The 9,602-nt window shown below is 38.4% G+C and overlaps 1 pseudogene; it reads right to left on the bottom strand.

The window, feature by feature from the left end:
* Positions 1 to 731: 731 nt before the first annotated feature.
* On the bottom strand, positions 732 to 1,065 carry LOC123379407 (annotated as a pseudogene).
* Between the last annotated feature and the right edge of the window lie 8,537 nt (positions 1,066 to 9,602).

Genomic DNA, 9,602 nt, shown 5'->3' with positions numbered 1-9,602 from the left:
ATATCTTATTTTGTAAAACATCTCTTAATGTTTTACAAAAATGAATTAATCATCGATTTGATTTAGCTTTAACTGCCCTGGCCAAAATTATAATTCTGAGAATTACTCTCTATTATATGTTCTAATACAAAATGTAGACCATGCATGTAGAACTCATTCTAGGATACTTGCATTAAACACTATAATACATTATATGAGTAGTATCTTAGTGTCCTTGTCAAAATTAGCATTTGGATATTCATCTGCTAGGGTTAGCTGGAGTTAGCTGACAATACCTTTTTGTGACAAGTATTTCCCTTTCTTTGCAAACTGCTCTACCATGTATGTTTATTTGCTCCATTAGTGTAAGTCTTCCCATATTACCATTAATAATGTAGGTTTCTACCCAATAGTATCAAAAACTAAAAGTTAATTCAACCTTCTACTTCATTGTACTTTGTCTTCCAAGCCATAAACTTAAAAAAAAAAACCTACAGGGGTGCCTGGGTGGCTCAGTCAGTTAAGCGTCTGACTTCGGTTCAGGTCATGATCTCACGGCTTGTGGGTTCGAGCCCCGTGTCAGGCTCTGTGCTGACAGCTCAGAGCCTGGAGCCTGCTTCGACTTCTGTGTCTCCCTCTCTCTCTCTGCCCCTCCTTGCTCACACTCTGTCTCTCTCTCTCGAAAAATAAATAAACATTAAAAAAAAAATTTTTTTTAAGTCTACACCTTATTTATTTACTTTTTAGTACATTTAAATCCTTGAGGGGTATAGCATCACACAGATTCTGTAGCCAATGGCTTTAGCAGGAAGGTTGCTTTGGAATACAAGAACCATGCCACTGTTTCCACGAACACAAATTACTTTTTCCCAGATCACTGTGGTTTTGCTTGGTTTGCCACCAGGAGTCACTGTATTATCTATCCTTTGCTTTGTACACATAAGTGTATCTCTTGTCTAGATAGAATTCAGTTTCATCTTGAGCATAAACACATTCAGTTTCAAGAGGAGCTATGTGCTCCCTCTGGTTCCAGAGACCCCATTCATAGCCAGCAAAAATGGCCTTGGATCACAGCTTTCCAAACATATTTGTTTTTTTAGGAGTCCTGTTCCCAGCAGGCCTCCATAGGTTCCAAGATGGTGGAAAGAGAAACATAAACTTTTTAACTAGTCAGAAAATCAACATGAACAAACATCTTCAAACTTCAGAAACAGATTCAACAGTAACCTGGCAAAGTCAGGCAGAAGGTTGCTACATAGTACAGAACAATGGTCCTTAAACTTGTGGCCACTATTAAATCCAGATTCCTAGATGTCCTGGTCAGCTTCAATGTGTAACGGTATGGTGTTGAGCTTTCTCAACTGAATTTAAAAGTTGTTTCAAATGTACTTTCACAAATCTGTTGAGACAACATATATTAATAACAGATTCATTGTTAAGAGTGTGGGCTCTAAAGTTAAATTACCTGGATTTTTAAAAAAAAAAATTTTTTTTTTACATTTATTCATTTTTGAGAGACAGAGAGAAACTGAGCACAAGCAGGGGATGGGCAGAGAGAGAGGGAGACAGAATCCGAAGCAGGCTCCAGTCTCCAAGCTGTCAGCACAGAGCTCAACCTGGGGTTCGAACTCAGGAGCTGTGAGATCATGACCTGAGCCAAAGTCGGACACCTAACCGACTAAGCCACCCAGGTGCCCCAAAATTACCTGGATTAAAATCTCAGCTCTGCCACTTTCTAATTGTGTAACCTTGAGTCAGTTAACTAATCTGTCTATGCCTTGAGTTCCGTATATGAAAAGTAGGAATAATAATATTGCCTTCCTCATGGGGTTATAACAAACTCTAAATTAGTTAATATATATAAAACATTTGGAAGAGTGCCTAGCATATAAAGATTACTTAATAAATGTTGGCCTATTAGACATTATTATCAAGGTGTCTTAATTTGTAATATATGGAGGAACTTCATGAACTCTTTGAAATTCTGTACAGAATATTGGAAGTATATGTATACTGCATTGTCTGGAGGGTTCATATTTTATCACATTCTCAATGAGTTTCCATGGGTGTAAGTATTAAGAACCATTGTCTTTCAATTAAATATCCTAGAATTGTTTACAAATTCACATAATTTTAAAAGTTTCTCTACTGTACATAAAATTATAAGTACAGCTGACTCTTGAACAACACAAGGATTAGGGGTACCAACCTTGCTCAAAAATTTGCATGTAACTCCTAACTCCCCCAAAACTTTACTAATAGCTTACTGTTCACTGGAAGCCTTACTGATAACACAAATAGTGGATTAACACATATTTTGCATGGTATATGTATTCTATACTGTATTCTTACAATAAAGTAAGAGAAAAGAAAATGTTTAAAAAATCATAAGGAAGAGAAAATACATTTACAGTACTGTACTGTATTTATAAAAAAAAAAATCCATGTGCAAGGGCATCTGCACAGTTCAAACCTGTGTTGCTCAAAGGTCAACCATATATTATTATCTTACCTTACTTTTAGTGTAATTTATTTATTTATTTTCAGATGTTTATTTATTTATTTTGAGAGATAGTGGGGGAGAGAGGATCCCAAGCTGGCTCCAAACTGTCAGGGTGCAGCCCAGCGTGGGGCTATATCTCACAGACAATGAGATCATGACCTGAGCTGAAATCAAGAGTCAGATGCTCAACAGAATGTGCCACCCTAGGCACCCCTTAGAAGGGAAAATACAGATGAGAAGGGAACATATCGAAAAATATTAGCAATAGTTCTCTTGAGGTAGTAGTTTCGTTTATTTTTTATTTTCTTCTTTAAATTTTCTTTACTTTCCAAATTTTCTGAAATCTCCAGTCTTGGTTTTGTAATCAGAATTTAATACAATTTTAAGGATAGAAAAAAACAAATCTGACAAAAATTGAGACATTTTATTAAAAAATCTACCTCAAAAAAAAAATGAATCAAATTTTATCACACTTCTCTTTAACACCAAGTACTAGAAGACAGGAAAAATTAGCCACAAATGTGAGGAGGGAAAATGATTCTGATCCAAGAATCCTATACCCAGCTAAGCTGTTCTTCATATGTACTACACCAGGAAGTATTCTCATACATTCTTCATTCTTTCAAGGACCCTTTAAATATTCTGTATGTGTACATTTTGTAGAACTATATTACTGAGGGAAGTACCCTAGCTCACCTTCAAATAATTTAGCTTAGAAAAAGCTATGGGGACACCTGGGTGGCTCAGTTGGTTGAGTGTCTGACTCTTGGTTTTGTCTCAGGTCATGATCCCAGGGTCATGAGATCTAGTCCCACATCAGGCTCCACACAGATTCTCTCTCTCCCTCTGACCCTTTTCCCCACTTGTGCACTCTCTCTCTCTCAAAAAAAAAAAAAAAAAAAAGCTATGGTAAAAGGAAGTATCACATGCTTAAATAGTAAGTTAATCCCAAATGAGTTATAAAAAAAAAAACAAAACAAAAAAAAAAAACGTTTCAAGTAAATTTTCCCACTTATTTACTCAAAAGTTTCTTAAGAAAAAGAAACCAGGACTCTTTGCTTCCTGTTAAGCATTTTAAAGTAAAGTTCTCTCTTGGCAAATAACACCTACTTACTTGAGAAATTTTCATCACAAAGCAGAGGTGGGAAGAAATCAGCCCTCAGGTGTTTGGGCTGCATCCCATAGCATGTGATCAACTGACTTTAGTAACTCAAGCCAAGTAATAAACAAAGAGTGAATTTGATGTCTGTGCAGGACCCAACTTGATGGGGAATCAAGGGAATTCAAAAACAATCATCCAACATTACATGGTTGCAGCCTTTGTTTTTCAGAACACTATAATTTTTCACAATGTTTGCCTTGAACTTGCTATTATTGAATATATCCCTTCCTGTGGATTCTTTTGAAGGTCTCTCATCATGTCACCCTGAGGGCCATATTTGTTCCAGAAGTGCAATAAAAAGCATGCTAGACATAGTCAAGATGCCTGGATTCTAGTCCAGCTCTGCTAGTTAGGAAAGTGATCCTTCAGCTAGTGATCAAAACACTCTTTCTGAGCCTTAGTGTCCTTATTCCTCACTACCTCAGTCAGAGTTAAATAAATTAATGATTGCAAAAATGATTTGAACACTTCTAGTTCTAATCTTTTTTCCCATTTTTCCAGGAACCCAGAATTCTTATGTTACCCTGGAACCTTCAAATAATTGGGAAAATAAGTCAATAGACTAACTTAGAGTAGGATGATAGTGTTATCTCTAATGTGTTATCTCAAGTGGTGTATTTCTATTTCAAAAGAAGTATCTTATAATTAAAGTTCATGCTGGGGTGCCTGGGTGGCTCTGTCAGCTGAGCATCTGACCCTTGATCTCACGGTCATGATCTCACGGTTTGTGAGTTCAAGCCCCAAGTTGGGCTCTGTGCTGACAACATGGACCCTGCTTGGGATTCTCTCTCTCCCTCTCCCCCAGTCACATTCTTTCTCTCTCTCTCAGAATAAATGAATAAACTTAATTTTTAAAAAAGCGCATGCTATTCTCTTCACCTGGAAAAACCTTTGTGTTTACCAGGCAAAATTCTATCCATCCACCAAATGGATGGATAGAATCCTGCAAGCTTCCTAGTGAAACCTTTCCAAATTTTCCTTAAAGAGTTGCTACTCCCTCCTGTGAATCCCATCACCCTTTGCACATGCTTCCATTATGCTTGTCACTTTAAGGGTTAGCACATATGTTATGATGGAAACATTTGTATATGAAACAGCTGCACTGGTGTTCTTAGAGGTGAAGAGTAGAGGTGTTAGCAGGTAAGACTTTGAGGGGCAAGCATAACAAGGAAAGGAAAGATACAAGGAAAGGCAGATACAAGGAAAGGAGCTTGCAGTCAAGTTTAGTGCAGAGGTGTGAGGCAGGTAAAAGAGATACTTTTAGATAAAAAAGGATATCTGGGGGTGCCTGGGTGGCTCAGTCGGTTGAGCATCCGACTTCCGCTCAGGTCATGATCTTGCAGTCTGTGAGTTTGAGTCCTGCATTGGGCTCTGTGCTGACAGCTCAGAGCCTGGAACCTGCTTTGGATTCTGTGTTCCCCTCTCTCTCTGTTCCTCCCTGGCTCATGCTAGTGTCTCTTCTGTGTCAAAAATAAATAAACATTAAAAAAAAAAAAAAAAGGATATCTGGTGCTCTTCAAATCACATTTCTGAGGACTGTCTCTATAAAATGACACCTCTGGTATCCTTTGGGTCTTCTCTGGGGAAAAGTTAGGATATTTAGGACCAAAAACTTTAGATGAATATTTAAACCTTTCTCTTTTACCTGCCTTGCTGCATGTAGTTTGTGTGAGAACCACATGAAATAGAATCAAAGGTGGGGCACCTGAGTGGCTCACTCGGTTGAGCATCTGATTTTAGCTCAGATCATAATCTCACAGTTCATGAGTTTAAGCCCCGCATTGGCTCTTTGTTGTCAGCACTGAGCCTGCTTCAGATCCTTTATCCCCCCGCCCCTCTGCACCTCCCTGCTCTCTCTCTGTCTCTCAAAAGTAAATAAACATTAAAAAAAAAAAAAGAAAAGAAAAGAAAGAAATAGAACCAAAGAATATTAAAGCTGTCTAGTCCCACCATACATTTTACAGATAACAAAACTGAGGTCTAGAGAACTTAGGACATGTTGAAAGCTTAAGGACATGGGGGCTCAGTCAGTTAAGAGGCCGACTTCGGCTCAGGTCATGATCTCATGGTTTATGAGTTCGAGGCCTGTATCGGGTTGTCTGTGGTCATGGAGTCTACTTTGGATCCTGTCTCCCTCTCTCTCTCCCTTCCCCTGCTCTCTCTCTCTCAAAAATAAATAAACACTTAAAAAAAAGAAAGAAAGTTTAAGGACACAGATGTGGCTGAAGAGGTCTAGAACACAGATCTGACAGTGTGGCACTTTTCCCCTCTAGACTTCATTGCCTCATTTTATGCAAAATATTTAAAAATATACATAGCATCTTAGCCAATGTTCTTTCTACTGCAAGCAGGAGAAACCTTCCCAGAGGGTAGTTTATTGTAAAGATAGCCTAGCAATTAGCTCCCGATAGCTCAGTGCAAAGGCCAGACTTCTGTTTGGTTAATTCTTCACTATGCAGGCTCACTCCCATTTGTGCAGAAGGAGAAAATGTTCTCAGAGTAGGACATCTCAGTTAAGGAAATATCCCAAAAGGTATATTTCTTTTTTTTTAATATGAAATTTATTGTCAAATTGGTTTCCATACAACACCCAGTGCTCATCCCAACAGGTGTTCATTGTGTATTGCATAGAGAAACAATTCAGCTGTCATAATAAATGAACCCTGAGAGTCTAGTGGTTTGACATAATAAAAGTTTGTTTCTCTTGTTTACAGTCCAATATGGGTTGGTGGAGGGGCTGGAGAGAAGAAGGAAAAAAGAAAGGAAGAATCAGAAGGAAAAGAGAGGGGAAGGAAAGAGAGGGGAAGGAGGAGGTAGGACAAGGAGGGGAAGGGGCTCTGTCCCATATAATCATTCAAGAACACTGGCTTTTTCCATCTTGTGGCTCCGCCCTTCTCTTTGTCTTCAAAGTCCTCTCCATTCAGCAGGAAAATGGATAGCCAAAGAGTGAGGAGTGTGCTTGTGAGGTTTTTATGGACCTAGAAGTGGTGCTTTCAGTCCTGCTCACATTCTGTTGGCCAGAACACAGTCACATGGCCACCCAACTGTATTGGAGACTGGCAAATGAATTCTGGCTTGGGCTAGGAAGAGAAGAACCCAGTCAGCCAGGTGCCCCATCAAGTGACCATTTCCCACTTGCTACCTTAGTAAAGCAAGAAGTGAAAAATAAATTTTTCTTTGTATTCCAAGTAAAAGCAAATGTTTTCTGATTAAAAAAAAATAAAAGTAAAAAATAAAAATAAAATATATACAAGGATTTTATAATAGCAAAGAAGTAGAAAACAAGTTAAATATCCATTAAATGTATCTAATGATGTAAGAAAGATATTAATATACTGGTTGGAGGTATATGCACATGAATACATACACATCCTGGGAAGGAAAAAAGTACAGCAAGATATAATGAGATAATGGCTAATTTCTTCTATTTCTTATCTGAATTTTCCAATTTCTCTACAATGAACTCAGATTACTAGTGTAACATTTTTTAACAAGGGAAAAAAAAACAAATCAAAGTAGTTAAACCATGACTCATAATATCAGCACAATCAGATTAGGAAAACATTACCTTTTAAAGTGAAATCTCTTCTAGAGTCACTAGGGGATTGCCAAGACCTTGTATGTAATGTTAAGAAAAAACTGCCTCAAAATATAAGCGATCAGCTTTCATTTGTATATTTTAAAAGTTTTATAAGGACAGGGGCACCTGGGTGGCTTAGTTAGTTAGGTGGCCGACTCTTGATCTTGGCTCAGGTCATTCTAGCCTGGTATCGGGCTCTGAGCTGATAGCATGGAGCCTGCTTGGGATTCTGTCTCTCCTTCCCTCTACCCCTCTCCCCTGCTTGTTCTCTCTCTCTCTCAAAATAAATAAATAAATTTAACAATTTTTGTAAGACAGGAACATGTCAAAGGGACACAAAGACCAACCTGAAAGAACTCCAGATGGCCAAAATGAGAACAATTTGAGTAATAAAGTTAATACATGTTGGTTTACAACTCAAAGTAAAAATTCGTATGAGTCTTTTAGATAAAAATGAATTAATGAATAAATAAATGGGGAAGAAGAAACAAATCTTCCTGACAAAAGAATTCCATTTAATATATGTAAATGCTCCCTCTTCCAGGAGGTGAGCTTGATCTCCATGCCTTGTCATACCCCATTCCTCCTCCACTGGTTTTTCCAGGGAGGATGGCCTCTACCCACAACGTGGGGCTCAGATTCCTGACTAGAGATCAAAAGTTGCATGCTCTGGGTGCCTAGGTGGCTCAGTCAGTTAAGATTAGGCGTCAACTCTTGATTTTGGCTCAGGTCAAAATATCATGGTTCGTGAGTTTCAGCCCTGAGTCAGGTACAGTGCGTACTAAATAAATAAATAAATAAATAGGACAATGTGAGAAACTGTCACAGCCCAGAGGAGCCAAAAGATGCATACTATGATATTGTGGATGGAATCTGGAATGGAAAAAGGACATCAGGGAAAAAAACTAATGAAATCCAAATAAAGTGTGGAGTTCAATTAACAGTAATAGGCCAATATCGATTCCTTAGTTGTGACAAATGTACTGTAGTAATTAAGAAAAGATGTTAACAATAGAGGAAACTGAAGAGGATTTTATGGGCACTCTGTACTAACTGTGCAACTTTTCCCTAAGTCTAAAATTATTCCAAAATTAAAGCTTTTATTTAAAAATTCTTAGGGTATCTGAGTGGCTCAGTCGGTTAAGCATCGACTTCAGCTCAGGTTGTGATCTCAGGATTCTTGAGTTGGAGCCCACATTGAGCTCTGCACTGACAGCACAGAGCCTGCTTTGGATCCTTTGTCTCCCTCTCTCTCTGCCCTACCCCCGCTTGTTCTCTCTCTCTTTATCTCTCTCTCTCAAAAATAAAGTAAACATCTAAAAAAAATAAGATAAATTAAAATAAATTAAAATTCTTATAGAAAATGGGAGAAAAGATAATTCTTTGGAGGGAGCCATGGATTGCAAAATACACTTTAAAATAAGCTATTTCCCCCTTGAAAGTGGCCCTGTCAAAAGACAGAGGCCATGAGGGAGAGGGTGAAGTGCCTTTAATTTTATAAATGTGTTTTAGGGCAGAACTTATTAGCATTTTGTCTAAGAACTCCAGGCTCAGCATTTATGAGGAAATTTTTAGAATGTTCACATAAGCAACATAAGGACCTGCCTGTCCTTGCCTGGGGCTTTATTCATCTGTCCCCAGTTTTCTGGTAGAAGCTGTGGCTTTGACATCTAAAGGAACATTTTCCCACTGATTTCTCATGCTAGCCTGGGGCCTCTGAGAACCAGGGGGGGGCGGGGGGTGAGCCTTCAAGCAAGCTCTGAATTTGGGGAGGGCCAGCAGGGGGGTGATTATGCAGACAGAGCTTTCTGCATTTTCCCCTCCTCCGCTTGGCAGCACAAGTACAAAGTTCTGGAGATAAAAGGCTTCCATTAATACCAAACCCATGGAAGTCAAAGAGATTTCTTGACTATGGGTAGGTCATAACCACAATTTCTTTTTCTTTCTTTCTTTCTTTTTTTTAAACATGTTTATAAATCAAAGTCAAGATTTTGACTCCCTTGGGCTACTTTCCAGCTTCTATACCATAGGAGTGCAGTAAAGATTCAAATGACAAGTAGAAGCAAATGCCTTAATCCATGGCAGCTCCTTTTCCAGCTTCCAAGGACGGGAAGGAAATAGGGAAACAATAGGAACTGTCTTTTCCTCCTATGCAACATTATTGTTCTGTGCTCCATAGATATCTACTTTCTTCATTCATCATTTATTCAGTGAGCTGCCTCCAATGCACTGAGGGATTCACACCCACTTTTACACCCGAACCTCATCATCAACACTGTTCCACTTCCTTCACTAATGTGCTCTCTGGCAACAATCTCCTTCCTCATTTGTTAATTTATTCATTCAAAAACTATTTATTGAGTAGATCCTTTTCTACT

The sequence above is a fragment of the Felis catus genome, chromosome C1 (assembly GCF_018350175.1).
Source record: "Felis catus isolate Fca126 chromosome C1, F.catus_Fca126_mat1.0, whole genome shotgun sequence".
In the NCBI taxonomy this organism is placed as follows: Eukaryota; Metazoa; Chordata; class Mammalia; order Carnivora; family Felidae; genus Felis; species Felis catus.
Note: the sequence above shows the minus strand (reverse complement) of the source record. Positions and strands in the feature narration are given on the sequence as shown.